Source organism: Sciurus vulgaris (assembly GCF_902686455.1).
Source record: "Sciurus vulgaris genome assembly, chromosome: X".
In the NCBI taxonomy this organism is placed as follows: domain Eukaryota; kingdom Metazoa; phylum Chordata; class Mammalia; order Rodentia; family Sciuridae; genus Sciurus; species Sciurus vulgaris.
This window is the reverse complement of record NC_136471.1, coordinates 87,734,789-87,751,942: the sequence shown is the minus strand read 5'-3', so window position 1 is coordinate 87,751,942 and position 17,154 is coordinate 87,734,789. Positions and strand designations below refer to the sequence as shown.

Here is a 17,154-nt window from a genome sequence, read left to right as displayed (position 1 = left end):
ACATACTTAGAAAGCAAGATAGTATATAAAAGTAAAGAACTGGCTGCCGCGGGCTGGAGCGGCACGGCGGCGAGGGCTGCCAGGGTATTTCGGGAAGGGGGCGTGAGGAGGCGGCAGCGGCGGGGACTGGGTGTGGAGGCAGCCCAGGGAGAGAGAAAGAAAGGAAGGAAGAGGGCGGGGAGTCCTCAGAGGAGGAGGCCGGACAGCTAAGCTCCTCACCTCTCGGCGGCGGTGTCCGGGGAGGCGGTGCCGCCCACTGCCCGCGGTCTCTTCAGCGCAGCCGGTCGCCGACCCGCCGGCATCAGGCAGCAGCCGAAGCCACTGGGGCAGGAGCAGTGGGCTGGGCGGAGGCTGGAGTGGGCGCTGAGGCGACCGCCATGGCGTTTCTCAAACTCCGCGACCAGGCCTGTGATTGGAATTGAAACAATACAACTACTGCTTCCATCTGAGGAAAATAGTATGGGAATTCCTTTTATGCCATCACTGGTGCAAGCTATTTTTAATGGAGATCCTGATGAAGTTCGAGCACTAATATTTAAGAAAGAAGATGTTAACTTTCAGTTTTTATAGAGAATCAATGATTTGAATAAAATTCATCAAAGTGATATGAAGCATGTTCTCTTATACCAGAACAATGAAAAGAGAACCCCATTACATGCTGCTGCCTATCTTGGGGATGCAGAAATCATTGAATTGCTTATTCTATCTGGAGCTAGAGTTAATGCCAAAGACAGAAAATGGTTGACACCTTTACACAGAGCAGTTGCATCTTGTAGTGAGGAAGCAGTTCAAGTACTTTTGAAGCATTCTGCAGATGTTAATGCTCGAGACAAAAATTGGCAAACCCCTTTACACATTGCTGCTGCTAATAAAGCTGTAAAGTGTGCTGAAGCTTTGGTACCTCTTCTAAGTAATGTAAATGTATCTGATTGAGCAGGAAGAACTGCATTACATCATGCAGCTTTCAGTGGACATGGTGAGATGGTCAAGCTGCTCTTGTCCAGAGGTGCCAATGTTAATGCTTTTGACAAGAAAGATAGGCATGCTATCCATTGGGCAGCATATATGGGTCATATTGAAGTAGTGAAATTACTTGTGGCATATGGAGCTGAAGTGACATGCAAAGATAAGAAGTCTTATACACCTCTTCATGCAGCAGCTTCTAGTGGAATGTTCAGCGTAGTCAAGTACCTTCTAGACCTTGGAGTTGATATGAATGAACCAAATGCCTATGGAAATACGCCTCTTCATGTGGTCTGCTATAATGGACAGAATGTTGTCGTGAATTAACTTATAGACTGTGGTGCTAATGTAAATCAAAAGAATGAAAAGGGATTTACTCCTTTGCACTTTGCTGCTGCATCAACACATGGAGCATTGTGCTTAGAACTTTTAGTTGGCAATGGGGCTGATGTCAATATGAAGAAGAGTAAGGATGGGAAAACCCCTCTGCACATGACTGCCCTCCATGGTAGATTCTCCAGATCACAAACCATTATCCAGAGTGGAGCTGTAATTGACTGTGAAGATAAGAATGGAAACACCCCTTTGCACATAGCAGCACGGTATGGCCATGAGCTGCTGATCAACACTCTTATTACAAGTGGTGCTGACACTGCAAAGCGTGGCATACATGGGATGTTCCCCCTTCACTTGGCAGCCTTAAGTGGTTTTTCAGATTGCTGCAGGAAACTTCTTTCTTCAGGATTTGATATAGATACCCCAGATGATTTTGACAGGACCTGTCTACATGCAGCTGCAGCTGGAGGGAATTTGGAGTGCCTAAACCTCCTGCTGAATACTGGTGCAGATTTCAACAAAAAGGATAAATTTGGGAGATCTCCACTGCACTATGCTGCTGCCAACTGCAATTACCAGTGCCTGTTTGCTCTTGTGGGATCAGGAGCAAGTGTGAATGACCTTGATGAAAGAGGCTGCACACCCCTGCATTATGCAGCTACATCAGACACAGATGGCAAGTGCCTGGAATACTTATTAAGAAATGATGCAAATCCAGGGATCCGGGACAAACAAGGATACAATGCAGTTCATTATTCAGCTGCTTATGTCACCGTCTGTGTCTTCAACTGATTGCGAGTGAAACTCCTTTAGATGTTTTAATGGAAACCTCCGGGACAGACATGCTGAGTGATTCCGATAACAGAGCAACAATAAGCCCTTTACACTTGGCTGCCTATCATGGTCACCATCAAGCACTGGAAGTGTTGTACAGTCTTTGTTAGATCTTGATGTGAGAAATAATAGTGGAAGAACTCCCTTAGATCTTGCAGCATTTAAGGGCCATGTTGAATGTGTGGATGTACTCATTAATCAGGGAGCCTCAATCTTAGTGAAAGATTACATTTTAAAGCAAACACCTATACACGCAGCAGCAACAATTGGTCATTCAGAATGCTTACGATTGTTAATAGGAAATGCAGAACCACAGAATGCAGTAGATATTCAAGATGGAAATGGACAGACACCTCTCATGCTGTCTGTGCTCAATGGGCATACAGACTGTGTGTACTCACTACTGAACAAAGGAGCAAATGTAGATGCCAAAGATAAATGGGGAAGGACAGCATTGCATAGAGGGGCAGTTACAGGCCATGAAGAATGTGTAGATGCATTACTTCAACATGGTGCTAAGTGTTTACTACAGGATAGCAGGGGTCGGACACCTATACACTTGTCAGCTGACTGTGGACACATTGGTGTTCTTGGAGCCCTATTGCAGTCAGCAGCATCTATGGATGCAAACCCAGCCATAGCAGACAATTATGGATATACTGCACTTCACTGGGCTTGCTACAATGGCCATGAGACGTGTGTAGAACTTCTTTTAGAACAGGAAATTTTCCAGAAAATGGAAGGAAATGCTTTCAGTCCTTTGCATTGTGCTGTGATTAATGACAACGAAGGTGCTGCTGAGACGTTAATTGATACATTAGGTGCCAGCATTGTGAACACCACAGATTCAAAAGGAAGAACTCCTCTGCATGCAGCTGCCTTCACAGACCATGTAGAGTGTTTACAGCTGCTGCTCAGCCATAATGCTCAAGTCAATTCTGTGGACTCTTCTGGGAAAACCCCTCTCATGATGGCTGCAGAAAATGGACAAACAAATACAGTTGAGATGCTGGTCAGCAGTGCTAGTGCAGATCTGACTTTATAAGATAACAGTAAAAACACGCCCTGCATTTGGCTTGCGGCAAGGGTCATGGAACTAGTGCCTTGTTAATACTGGAAAAGATAACAGATAGAAACCTCATCAATGCAACCAACGCAGCCTTGCAAACACCTCTGCATGTTGCTGCCCGAAATGGGCTAACAATGGTGGTTCAAGAACTTTTGGGGAAAGGAGCAAGTGTCCTTGCAGTAGACGAAAATGGCTATACCCCAGCTTTGGCCTGTGCTCCCAATAAGGATGTGGCTGATTGCCTGGCACTCATTTTGGCCACCATGATGCCTGTCTCATCAAGTAGCCCTTTGTCATCCCTGACGTTCAATGCCATTAACCATTATACCAACACCTCAAAAACAGTGAGCTTTGAAACCTTGCCTATCATGAGGAATGAACCTAGTTCCTACTGCAGTTTCAACAATATTGGTGGGGAACAGGAGTACTTATACACCGATGTCGATGAGCTCAATGACTCTGATTCTGAGACCTACTGAGAGGCTAAGCAAAAGATCTAAGGGAGGAGTTCTGACACTAAAGCTGCAAACTGTGCTTTTTCAAGAAAAAAGCACTTTGTTACTCAAATTCAATCTAAGAGGAAAAGAGCACACAATGAGCAAATGTAAGAAACGTGATGACATTAAGAAGAAGAGTTTGAAAGGCAAGTTTTGCAAAAGGAACTTCTAGATTCTTGAAATAGACTTGACCAGAGGAAAACACATTGATGTCAGATTGCTTTGTGGAATTTTTAATCTGGCTTTGCAGTGCCAGAAATAATTTGGGACACTGTGCACCCTAACCTGCTTACATAAGCAACACTATTGTAAAAGAAAAGGACACTAGATTTAAATTTTATCATTAAAAGTACAACTAAATTTAAAGGCAATAAAAGTTTGGTACAGTAGGCATTATGTGCACAGCAAATTGCCAAAGGACCAAATAACTTAAAGATTTTTTAATAGAATGCCATTTTGTGGAAACTGGAGTGGGTGAAGTGAGATGTTACCTAAACCAAACTTCAATATTTCTGAAAATGAAGTCAAGATTTGGTTTTAAATGTTGATTTTTTTAAAAGAAAACATCTGAAAACCTTCCAATACTGTATTAAACCATGAAAGAAAGCAGATGTATTTTTGCATCTTTTCTTTTGCATAAAAATTTTAAAATTCCAATTTTTATAATCTTAGAATTGAAAACCAGCTGACTGGGTGCAGTACGGGTGAAAATACTTGTGAAATAGGCGTGAGGTGAATTGGGGTTGAGGCTGTTGGCCAGATTTGAATGGTGTGGGTTCAAAATGGAACTATTTTTGTTTAAAAAGGTAAAGAATTTCCTAGAATAAAAAGTTCATGGAATCAAAAGATAGATTATTTCACCCTATTGCAACTAAGTGGTCCTGGGGAATGAAATTTCAACCTCACTACTTTGGATAATACTAATTCATCACTGATCTTACGTTTGTACCTCCTTAATGGGTTAGAGGATTTTTGTTATCATTTATTTGATCTTTGAGCTTTGAAACAAAGTGCAGAATCAAAGGAAATATTCCCTCGTTATTCATAAATTAAACATCAAGTCTCTTGGAAGGCATTTCTGTATTAGGCAAGATTCAGATTTAGAGTAGCATGTTTGTAACTTGTTACTCTTTGGAGGGAGAAGCACTTGCCTGCTAAATTGAAGAGTACCTTTCAAGTAACAAAAAGAGGAAAGGCTGATATTTGGGCTTTTAAATAACACTTTATGCGGTTCTGATTTTACTGTTAACTGTCACTTTCCCAGTAAAAATGATTTCACATATGTAGGGGTCTTAGAGGTCTGGGTAAAGTTCCATAAATTGCAACAAAATGATACCCAATTTTACTTTATCCTTTTGTATTGTGAAACTGGAAACTTTATGACATTGTAAATTATCAGCTGGTTTTCTGAATATAAATGTGAAAACACAGAACAGTATTTTGATCTATTTGATAATTTTGTGGGTTTTTTGAAGACTTAATGAGCATGTTCATAGAAATAGTGACTGCTTGAATACTGTATTTACTTGCACTCTTTCAGTACATCAAGATTCCTGTATATTTTAGAGTATAATAAAACACAGATGTGAGTTGTATTTAATGAAAAAAAAAAGTAAAGAACTATTGTAGAGAATTGAACAGTTTGTTTCTTTCCATATATGGGTGGGGCACTGGTCCTCAGAGCAGAACTCTGAGATCTTTTTCTCCTTTTTGTAGCATCAGATGCAGGGGTCTCTCCAGATTAAGGACTGTTCTCCATTTCCCCAGATCCTCAGTTGGGCCAACCGGTTTGGCTCTGGAGTGGTGGATCCAAATGTCTCTTCCTGTTACTTTGAGAGCAGTAGGGGTGGTTAAGATTACAATGTAAGGTCATTTCCACATTGATTTTAAGGGCTCCCTTTTCCAGTCTTTTATCCATATCTGGTCTCCAGGTTTGTGGGGGTGAACAGCTATACTCAAGGATATGGTATTTTATCTGTTACCCACTTAAGCATTTGTGAGATAGTAAGCCCCAATCCTTGTAACTGCTTATGTAACTGTTTAGCTAAGTCTCCCAATTCTCTGATGTCTCCCCTTATGCTGATCAATGTGGGTGGTTTTCCATTTAAATGGTGAAAATTCAATACTTGCCTGCAGTGAAAACCTCACCTTTAAAAGAGTAATGGGTAGTATGTCTATCCAGGATGGGATGGTTTCCTGACATTAGCTAATGTTAGCTTAAGGGTTCAATTCATGTGCTCTACATTCCTGAGCTCTGTGGGCAATAAGCACTATGCAGTTTCTATTGATTTTTAAAGTCCTTGACATCTGCCTTACAGCTTCAGTCACAAACTCTAGTCCATTGTCTGACCCTATGGTTAGAGGCATCCCATATCTGAGAATAATATCCATCAGGAGATCCTTAGTTAGCTTTCTATTCAGGTTGGGAAAACCTCCACCTACTCCAAGAAGGTGCAGACAAAAACTAATATTTATATTCTCAGCTTGGGGTGACTTTAGTGAAATTCATTTCCATGTCCTCATATAGGTACAGTCCATTGTGCTGTGTTCTTGCTGGTTTTCTGGGTCCCTGTTGAGTATTGTTTTGCAAGCAGGTCACTGGGAGACAGAGGAACAGAGTCCTGGGAGATGAGCAATGAGTTATTACTGGCCAAATAAGGTTTCCATGGCAGTTTTCTCCATGTGAGTCAGTTTTTGCTGTTGGTGGACCAGTCTATAAGGTAGTTGTTCTGAAATATAAACTTGGTGATCTCATAAGTGGCACAAACCTGTTTTGTCCTTGGTTCCCCCTTCCTTTTTATCTGTTTCTCTACCTCAGTAGAGAATCTAAGAACAGCTTGCATTTGTGGGGCAAACCAAACATTACATTTTTCTTCTGACCAGCCTATTTGGAAGCAGCATCAGCATGGCAGTTCCCTTTTGCCACCCTTTGGAGACCCTTGAATTTGATAACCTCCAAATCCTTTGGCTCCTGTACTACTTTCACTTTCAACATTTCAGAGAGCACTGTTTCATCTGGTAGAATGGTAGCTGGGTTTAGAGTTTGTACCACTTCCAGTTTTACCCATGGGATTTTCACATAGTAGTCCTTGATATTGTGCATTTCTGAGCCATTGGTGACCTCTGTTGTCCATCAGGGTTACGAGTGTGGGATTTTAACTGAAGTTTTGTCCCAGCCTTAGCTTGTCAGCTTCCCTTATCAGCAAGGTAGTGGTTGCCAGTTCTCTGAGCCAGAGCAGCCTTCTGGCTGTGACTGAGTCAGCTTAGGACTCCAAAGGCTCTTTTGTTTTTTTCATGAACGAAGTGGTTGATCTGTTTGGTTAAATCAGGCAGTCCTTGAGCTGGAGCCCTGCAGAGTTTGTCTTGTTCCCCATGCAAGTAGAGCCTTTTTTTTTTCTATTTTAGGACCTCGTACAGGAGTCTGGCCAAGTCTGAGAATCTGGGAGTCACATTCTGCCAAATCCTGTAGCTCCTAGAAATCCTTGGACTTTCCTACAGATGGTAGATTTGGGGTTGACACAAATTGCACATTTCCTTTTAGTCCACAGCATTCACTGTCCCCATGTGATATTAAAGCCTAGATATTTAAAATGTCTCTGGCAGATATGTGCCTTTTTCTTTTATATTTGTTATTCAGCCTCTAAAACTAGGAAAAGGGGGACCTTTGTTCTTGTAGGCATTAAACTTGTGTTGAGCTGGCCATCAGAAGGTCATCAACATATTCCAGTAAGACACAGTTTAGTTCCAGTTCTGTTAACACATCCAATTCAGGGGCAGGGCTCTGCTGAAAAATTTAGGGCAGTTATTGAACCCCTGATGGAGTCTCATCCAAGTGAGATGTTCCTTAGTCCCCCATGTTTTTTTTCCATTGGAAGACACACTATGTTACACCTGAGATGTGGAAGGCTCACAATGATACTGATGACATCATGTTATCTATTTATGTGCTCTGAGAAAATCCTTACCATATTCCCTCTTTGATGCTTGGGTCCTTTCTGGATCAAAAAGCATCATCCTGATTTAATGGTTTATATTTTCTAACATCATGACATGAGCAGCCCTTTCTCCTTTAAATCAGAACTATCAAACTAGGAATAGATCTTATAACAAGGTGTAATAGGCAAGGTAAGGGAAGGCAAACCATTAACTAAAAAACACAATACTTATGAGACGCTTGAATTACCCCAAAAGTTGAAAACCATCTTCCAATTAATTCCTTAGTGTTCCAGACTTTTCAGATCTGGATTGGGATGTGGGTGTACTGAAATATTTTGTGCAAGCAGCTACAACTTGCAGAAACTAAGTTAGATTGGGAATTGCCTCAGGTTGAACTACCATGAATACCACTTTAGGATTTCAGTAGCAAAGTTTCAGTTTTGAAGTGTCTGTGCCATCAATAAAGTTACTTTGCTGAAAGATAGAAACAGCAGTGCTAGGGAGTGTTCACAGTTTGCTACTTTGTTTTCAATGGGGCTCTGGAGAATTGTCTGCTTTGAAAGTACCATTTTCTTATTCTTACTTGTTGCACCTAGGTACATGGGCTCCCTAAGATTCATTAGATTCTTATCAAAACACCCGAGAAAAGCAGCACATAAAAAGTGCAATTTCAAAACAGATCACAGTTACAATCTCATCATACTTCAACAACATGTTCCGATTCATTCTTGGAGATTCTGGGAACAAGGGCAAAACGGCACAGGGAATGTGCTTTCTGAGAATAGCTACAAATAACAAATTAGTGCAAGCAGCTTCAACTTGCAGGAACCAATTTAGTGTGCACATTTGGTTTGTCCCTGGTTGAAAATCCATAAAGCATTACTGCTTTTCAGACCTTGGAAACACAGATTCAATTTTGAAGCATCTTTGCCATTGGTGAATGGAAATTCATTGTAAGCAGGAACAAGTAGTGCTAAGGAGTTTTCAAAGTGAGACAACCACTTCATTTTCAATTGGGGAATTGCCCTTCTTGACTGTACCAGTTTCTTTTTCTAACTTGGTCCACCTATGTACATGTGCTCCCTAAAATCCATCCGGTTCTATTAAAAATGAGAAAAGCAGCACATTGGAAGCACAGTTGCCAAACAGTTTGCAGCAGGACTTCCAAAAGAAGCCTCTTAATCTTTGGCATCTATTTTGGAGTACACTTGGATGAAACTCCCTCAAGGGTTCAAGAACTCCCCTACTTTTCAGTGGAACTGCTGACTTAACTAGATTCCATGAACAGGAACTAGACTGTGTCTTGTTACAATATATTGATGTCTATCTGCTGGCCAGATCAACATAGACTCAATACCTACAAAAAACAATGGCACTGTAATGGTTAATTTGAATTGCTGACTTGATTGGAATGAGAGATGCCAAAGATTAAGAGGTTTCTGAGTGTGTCAATGAGGGTGTGTCTAGGAATGATTGGCATGTGGGATACAGAACTGAAGTGGAGACCCTCCTTAAGTGTGGACAGCACCATCCAATAAGATGGTGGCCTGGATGGAATAAAAGTTGGAAGAACAAGGAAGCAGCAGCAGATGCAATTTCAATTCTTCTTGAATGGGTTTCTTGATTGCACCTGCAATCACTTGAAGATATTAGACTCTTGCTCTTGTACTCTTCCAAAGTGGACTCTGCCAGTGATTCCCCAGGGAGTTTCCAGAAGCCTTCAGTCTCAGACTAGGGTAGCACCATTGATGATTCTTCTGAGGCTTCAGCTGCTTAGAATGTGCAGCTACTGTTTCCTTCAGCTCTCCAGCCTGCAGACAGGCAGTGTGCACTATCCAGCTTCTTGTTGTGTAAGCCAATCTAATAAATTCCCTTTTTATAATCATTGTCAATTCTGTTCCTCTAGAGAATCCTGAATAATACAGGTCCTCCTTTCCCTACTAAGAGAAGCAGGTTATTGAGTACAAAAAAAAAAGTTCACAAATCTGTCAGAGACAAGTTATGATTTAACCTATGATTTAACATCATGCAAGGATGGCAAATGGAGATTAAAAGAAAAAGAGCAGTTGGTGTAATCCCTACCCACACCACTTGATGAAAAGTCCACGTGTTCCTAGAAGCAAAATTCTACAGAATATAGGCCCCTGGATTTTTCAGACTTGGCCAGACCCCAGTCCAATGCTTTGAAAGGAAAGAAAAGTATCCCCTTTCTTGAGTGGGTACCGATGCAGGAGGTGGCTTTTCAAAAAATCAAGGTCAGACTCTCTGAGGATTCAGTTCTGGGACTTCCTTATATAAACAGAGAGTACAACCTCTGTTCATGAAAAGAACAGAATGGTCTTGGGGGTCTGAATTCAAGAATTTGGGCCTTGGCAAAGGCCAGTAGCATATTTATCTAAACAAATGAACTCAGTCACAGCCAGAAGGCTGCTCTGACTCAGCACTGGCAGCCACTGTCTAGCTGATAAGGGAAGCTGACAAGCTAACACTGGTACAAAACTTCAGTGCTAAAGTTCCACACTCAGCTGTAACCCCGATGGACAGCAGAGGTCGCCAATGGCTCAGAAAGAAAATGCATGAATGACTCAATATCAAGTGCTGCTGTGTGAAAATACACAGGTAAAACTGTAATTTGTACGAAGTATAAACACATCCAAAGCCCTACTGTAGCCAAGCTATAGCCAAGATGGTTAGTCAATGCATGGTGAAACCTGCAGAGCATGTCTGTTGAAAGCAAACTGTTTTATTCTCTGCAAATATTTTCTTGCTGTTAAACACTTTCTTCCTTTTCTCAGTATGTATGCTTATTGTTTGCTGTTTATAATCTGGTCCCTCACAGTCCTGGCAGATTTCACTTCTTGTGACACATTTATCTCAGTAATTCTGTCAGACATGGGAGTTACATGTACTTTGATCTATTCCACTCACTTCTCCTGCCCAGGAAAAAATCAGGAAGGTTGTGTTCACAATAAAACTATATATTCCATTGACTAACAAGGGGACCAATATACATACTTTGATCCACAATACTCACCAACTGAGGAATGATTAAAGGTCAGGTGCCATCATGACCTTTAATCAGACCAAAATCATCAATATTAAGTTACCAGTGTCAATTCTTTTTGATGTATGTAAAGCTGTGAATGGGTCAAGGACTCCATGATAACATGTGGAATCCTATCCTTGAAATGAGAATACAGGCTCCAAGGAAAATATATTTGTGAGAAACTTTCATCCTCCTAGAGAGTTTGTGATGCAGATGAAAAATTCTATTGCCCCTATTGGGAATGTGAGTTCTGTACTACACAAGCTAAAGGAGATAAAATAGCTGTCCTCCAAAGGGACATAGCCCCTCCAGACTTCCATACTAAAGATTGTAATACCGTTAATTGCACCATTTACAATACAAATGTGCTCAAATGAAACTGTAAATGCCCTCAATGTATTGGTGCAACAACAAACCACAGTTTGTAATGCCATTTTCCAAAACCACTTGGACTTAGATTACTTATATTCCTCTGAAGTAAGGGTTTGTTGAAAATTCAAATTGGGTAACTGATGTTCACAAATAGGTGACATATGGAAAGTTATAGGAGATATCATAGATTATATGGTCAAAATTGCCCATATGCCTGTACAGACTTGGAAGGAATGGGACAAAGACAACCTCTTCAAAGATGAGTCCCTTGGAAGGAATTAAGACAATTATTGGGGTGATTATAGCTATATTTGTTGGGTACATACTAATTCTTTGCCTCCAACCTGTCCTAAATTTAAGAAGATGTATAGAAACAGTTTTAAAAAATCAGCCTCTCATTAGTTACTCATGAGACTATATAAGCAAGTGGTAAAAATGATGCTTTCTGAAGGCTATAGATGCATACTGACCATCAAGAAGCATCTCCTCCTAAGATGTTTCTTTTTATCTCTGTTAGCTGCAACCCGGTAGTGTCTGCTTATGTAATCAAGATTGCTCAGCATATGTGGCAATATTCAGAGCTTCCTGGATAAAGGGGAATCAGATCAAGGCTTTTTGCATGAGAAAGTATTGAAATACTAAAATCTGTACTGTATAAAACATACTAAGAACAAAGGTCTGTGCCCAGCCTTTGGAGAAAGCTCTGGTGAGCCTGCATTGGTGCCGAATAAATGTTGCTGTTCTGCATCACCAAGTACCAAAGGAAAGCTCTTTCCATTGCCATAATTTTCTGTATTTTTCAATAAATTTCATTACATTGCAAACGGTTTAGCAATTGCACTTCTATTACTTTTCTCTGGCGTTTTGAATAGAAACGTAATAGGTCTTAGGTAGCATATGAACATTGACTCCTCACGTTGGAAAAAAAAAAAAAAAACTGGTACTGCTATGAAGGTCAATTCTCCAAAGCCTGAAATTGTAGTTGAAGTAAGTTTTCTTAAAAAGATTCAGTAGTGAAATTCAATAAAACTTTGCAGAACTGATCCCTTCTGCAGCTCACCTCTGCTCCACAAATTTGTATATACAAGGCTTCTCTTGCTAGTACACTTTGTACATTGGGCCTGAACTCTACTATGAATATGCTGGATGAGAACCACCTTGAAGGCAGAACTGAAGCAGTTTGAGCAAGGACTTCCAACAACAAGGAACACACTTTGTTCCCAAAGTGAACATGGTGCTTTGTATCTGCTTGAAGCAGCACGAAGCTCAAGCACTTTCTAGCATTGCAGAAAATTTTCCATTTTGTAGCAATTGTGCCAAGGGTAACATGCAGGTCATCACAAGCAGGCAAGTGAAGCTGAAGAGTTTTCTGCAAAATAATCACAAATGCATTTCAGTGAAACTTTGTTCAATTGATCCCTTCTGCAGCCACACATTACTCCCAATATTTGGTGATAGTAGCTACAAGGGAACTGTAGCTGGCACACTTTGTATAGTGGGCCTGCACTGTGCTTAGAAAATGCTGCCTGAGTACAGACTTATGTTGCAGAACAGAAGCAGTTTCAAGAAGAGATTCAACTTCCAGGCACTCTCTTGGTTCCCACTGTGAACATTATGCTTTGGATTTGAATGAACTACTAAGAAACGTAAGCAATTTGCAGTACTTGCAAAACAGGTATCAATTCATAGCATTAGATCCATTGATAACCAGCAGTTCCTTGGAAGACTGAAACTGCAGTTGAAGTGAGTTTTCCTAAAATGTTTTAGTAGTGAATTTCAATAAAACTTTGGAGAATTTATTCTTTCTGCAGCTTCACTTTTCTCTACAAAGTTGGAGATCACAGCTACAAGGTCTCTCTTGCTATCACACTGTGCATATTGGGCCTGAACTGGGCTGTGAATATGCTAGATGAGAACTGCTTTGAAGGCAGAACAGAAGCAGTTTCAGCAAGGACTTCCAACATCTGGCACACACTTTGTTCTCCAAGTGAACATGGTGCTTTGTATCTATTTGAAGTAGCACAAAGTATAAGCACTTTCTAGAACTTGCAGAAAAGTTTCCATTTCATATCAATTGTATTATGGATAGCAGGGCAGATCATGCAGGTCATCGCATGCAGGCAAGTGCAGCTGAGGGGAGTTTTCTGCAAAAGGATCACAAATGTATTACAGTGAAACTTTAGTCAATTGATCCCTTCTGCAGTCCCACATTACTCTCAACAGTTAGTGATCCTAGCTATAAGGGAACTGTTGCTAGCACACTTCGTATACAGGGCCTGCAATATGCTTAGAAAATTCTGCCTGAGAACAGTCTAATATTGTAGAACAGAAGCAGATTCAGGAAGAGCTTCAAATTCCAGGCACTTACTCAGTTCCCAGTGGGAACATTCTCCTCTGGATTTGTATGAACTACTATGAAATATAAGCAATTTGGAGCACTCAAAGAAAAGATTTTAATTCGTAGCTTTACTTCCATTTGTAACCGGCAGTTCCTTGGAGGACTGAAACTGCAGTTGATGTGAGATTTCTTAAAAAGTTTCAACTTGTTGGCTTAGAATCAGACTTCCTTAACAGGACTCCCATAGCACAAGAAATAAACAATTATCAACAACTGGGATAGATTCAAACTAAAAAGCTTTCTCTCAGCAAAGAAAACTATCAGTAATGTGAAGAGAGAGCCTACAGAGTGGGAGAATATCTTTGCCACTCATACTTCAGATAGAGCGCTAATATCCCAAATCTATAAAGAACTCAGAAAACTATACACCAAGAATGCAAATAATCCAATCAACAAATGGGCTAAGGAAATGAACAGACACTTCACAGAAGATGATGTACAAGCAATCAACAGATATATGAAAAAATGTTCAACATGTCTAGTCATAAGAGAAATGCAAATCAAAACTACCCTAAGATTTCATCTCACCCCAATTAGAATGGCGATTATAAAGAACACAAGCAACAATAGGTGTTGGCGAGGATGTGGGGAAAAAGGTACACTCATACATTGCTGGTGGGGTTGCAAATTAGTGCAGCCACTCTGGAAAGCGGTATGAAGATTCCTCAGAAAGCTTGGAATGGAACCACCATTTGACCCAGCTATCCCACTCCTTGGCCTATACCCAAAGAACTTAAAATCAGCATACTACAGAGATGCAGCCACATCAATGTTCATAGCTGCTCAATTCACCATAGCCAGATTGTGGAACCAACCCAGATGCCCTTCAGTTGATGAATGGATAAAGAAACTGTGGCATATATATACAATGGAATATTACTCAGCCATGAAGAATGATAAAATTATGGCATTTCCAGGCAAATGGATGAAATTGGAGAATATCATGCTAAGTGAGATAAGCCAATCTCAAAAAACTAAAGGACGAATGATCTCGCTGATAAGCAGATGAGGACATATAATGGGGGGTAGGAGGGGTTAGTGCTAGGGTTAGGGTTAGGTTTAGGGTTAGGGATAAGGAGGGTGGTAAGAATGGAGGCAGGAAGGACTGTATAGAGGGAAAAGAAGGGTGGGAGGGGTGGGGGGAAGGGAAAAGAGGGGTGGGAGGGGTGGGGAGAAGGGAAAAAATAACAATCAAACAACAGTACCCTATGTAAATTTATGATTACACAAATGGTATGCCTTGACTCCATGTACAGAGAAACAACATGTATCCCATTTGTTTAAATAAAAAAATGTTTAAGTAGTGAATTTCAATAAAATGTTGGGGAATTGTTCCCTTCTGCAGCTTCACTTTGCTCCACAAATTTGTAGAATGTAGTAGCTTCAAGGGCTCTCTTGCTAGCACACTTTGTGTAAGGAACAAGGCTGCAGCTATTTCTCCCCTGATTCTGACCTGCCACCCACCATTTTGTAATCTAGATTGTTAACTTTCTTGTCAGTCATTGGTCCAATTAGCCCATGGACTTTCACTATTTAAGGGTAATTCCCTTGCTACTTGCTTTCTTTTCTCTCTCACTTTCACTCTCACTCACTCTCACTCTCTTACTCTCTCACTCTTTCTCCATTTTTCCCTTAAGGGTAGAAACTGTTTACTGCTTATTAAAGTCTCTTGTGTGAGTTCCCACGTCTGGAATGGTTTCTGTGTGCTTTCATTGGTGCTGTGACTCAGATGGGCTCCTCTACCACCACTTAGGCAAGTGGAATCCCATCTGTCACCCCAGACCCCCGGATGCTTGGTTGCACATCCACAACTGGCTTTCAGTTTGGTGTTTTCCCCTAGGTCGACTTAAACACTCCTCTGCTTACTTGAGATGCGATGGTTGATCATCTGGCACCCTTGAGGCAGTTGAGGAGTGGGGGCTCCCCCAGTCATGACTGGCCCCCTTAGTTGACCTTATCTATTGGGCGGGTCCCCAATCTTTACGGTGGAGATTCTCTCTCAGGGTTTGGGTACCTCTTCATTTTCTCTCTTGAAAATCCTGACATCAGGTCCTCAACTCTCAGCTTTTGCCCGGCACACACTGATGAGGGTGACTACTCCCATCATTGTGCTGCCTTCTCATCTCCAGCCAATTAGTCTGTGACCTCAGGATGCCTTGGACACTGACTTGGCTCTTTCTCAGTCTCCACTATGGAATTTATGCCTTCCATTCTGGCATAGTCACTCTTGGGAGGTTTACTAGAATATCTTAAATCCCTTCACCTGATCCCTGACCTAGAACCATCAAAACTTACTTGCTTGTGTAATGATATTTGGCCACAGTATCCTTTGGATAATCAATGTAGGTGGCTAGTTAATGGCACTTTGGATACTAATGTTTTGAGGGATTTATACAACTTCTGTAAATGAGTGGGCAAGTTTAAAGAAATTCTTTGTCTTCAAGCTTTCTCTTTCTTGCACACTAAACTTGATTTTTGCTCTTCCTGCAAATCTAAACACCTCCTTTTGGCTTCTTCTCCCCCTCCTAATCCCTCCTTCCAAAATGCCATCAACTGGGGCATTGGGTGGTGGATTACCCTGGTACTCAGAGAAGTGCCAGGTCACCCTCGCCCTCTTCCCCCAATGATATACTGGGATTGGCAATGGATGACTGAAGGGACCTAGGATTTTTACACCAATGATCATCACTGTTCAGGACCCCTGCGTGACCCTTACAGTGGCAGGCAGGCAGCTTCCTTTCCTTATAGACACTGGATCCACAGCCACCTTTTCAGTGCTATGGGAGTTTTGGGGACCCACTTCCCCTGCTAGATCCTCTATTGTTGGGATAGAGGGAAACCATACCACCCCCTAAAAACCACTCCAATAAGTTGCCTTATCAGGCAAATTTGGTTCATTTATTCTTTTTTTAAAATATGGTTGTCTTTATTTTCTTTTTCCTGCCCAGCCCTATCTAAACATAAAATAAAACTACAGGACTGAAATTAACAACCCATTAAAATCAGCAAGAAGTTATGAAAATCATAAAGCCTTTTTTAAAGTAGTTAAATTATTTAAAGTATACAAAGTCCAAACAGCTGGGGGTAAGGTCTCCAGGAAGGCTTCCCAGGGTAAGAGAGAGAGGACCAAAGGAAAACCTTGGAGTTTGAAAGACAAAGAGAACACATGACATCAAAGTGCAGGCTAGAAATTTCCCTTTGAAGAAAATAACATTTCTGAAAACATTTATAAGAGCAACAACAGCACCTGCACAGTGGGATTGTGAAGAAGACTGCCTGTAGAAAATGGAAGCAAATCTTTACATTAAAATGAGACAAGTGCTGAACTTAACTATGTTAACTATGATAGTGTGTCTATTATGGATATCAGATGGTTAAAAGCTGGTAAAAGGTAATGATTCTAAAAGAAAACAAAAACAGCATTGACCTTTTTTCTACCTAGCCCAGACCTCATTCATTTTGTGCACTATAAAGAGTGAGGTGTGAGGTGTTTTATCATTATCAAATGCTGCATCAAAATAGATGATTTTTCCCATGTGTTTTTCCACTATAAAAGACATCTATGTTTACTTATGGACAAGCTTTAAAAAGATGTCATTTTGGTTTTCAACACATATAAACAGTTATCAAAATCTCAAACAAAAATGCTGCGGTGGCTCCGACTTTGGCCTGCTAATCTGAGTGCACAACTCTTCTGACGTGG

General features: G+C 40.9%; 1 pseudogene across 1 annotated transcript; it reads left to right on the top strand.

Annotated features, from left to right (window-relative positions):
* Positions 1-565: 565 nt before the first annotated feature.
* Positions 566-5,288, top strand: LOC306651440 (serine/threonine-protein phosphatase 6 regulatory ankyrin repeat subunit A-like; annotated as a pseudogene). The gene has a single exon. The product of its transcript is annotated as a serine/threonine-protein phosphatase 6 regulatory ankyrin repeat subunit A-like (transcript).
* The last annotated feature ends 11,866 nt before the right edge of the window (positions 5,289-17,154 follow it).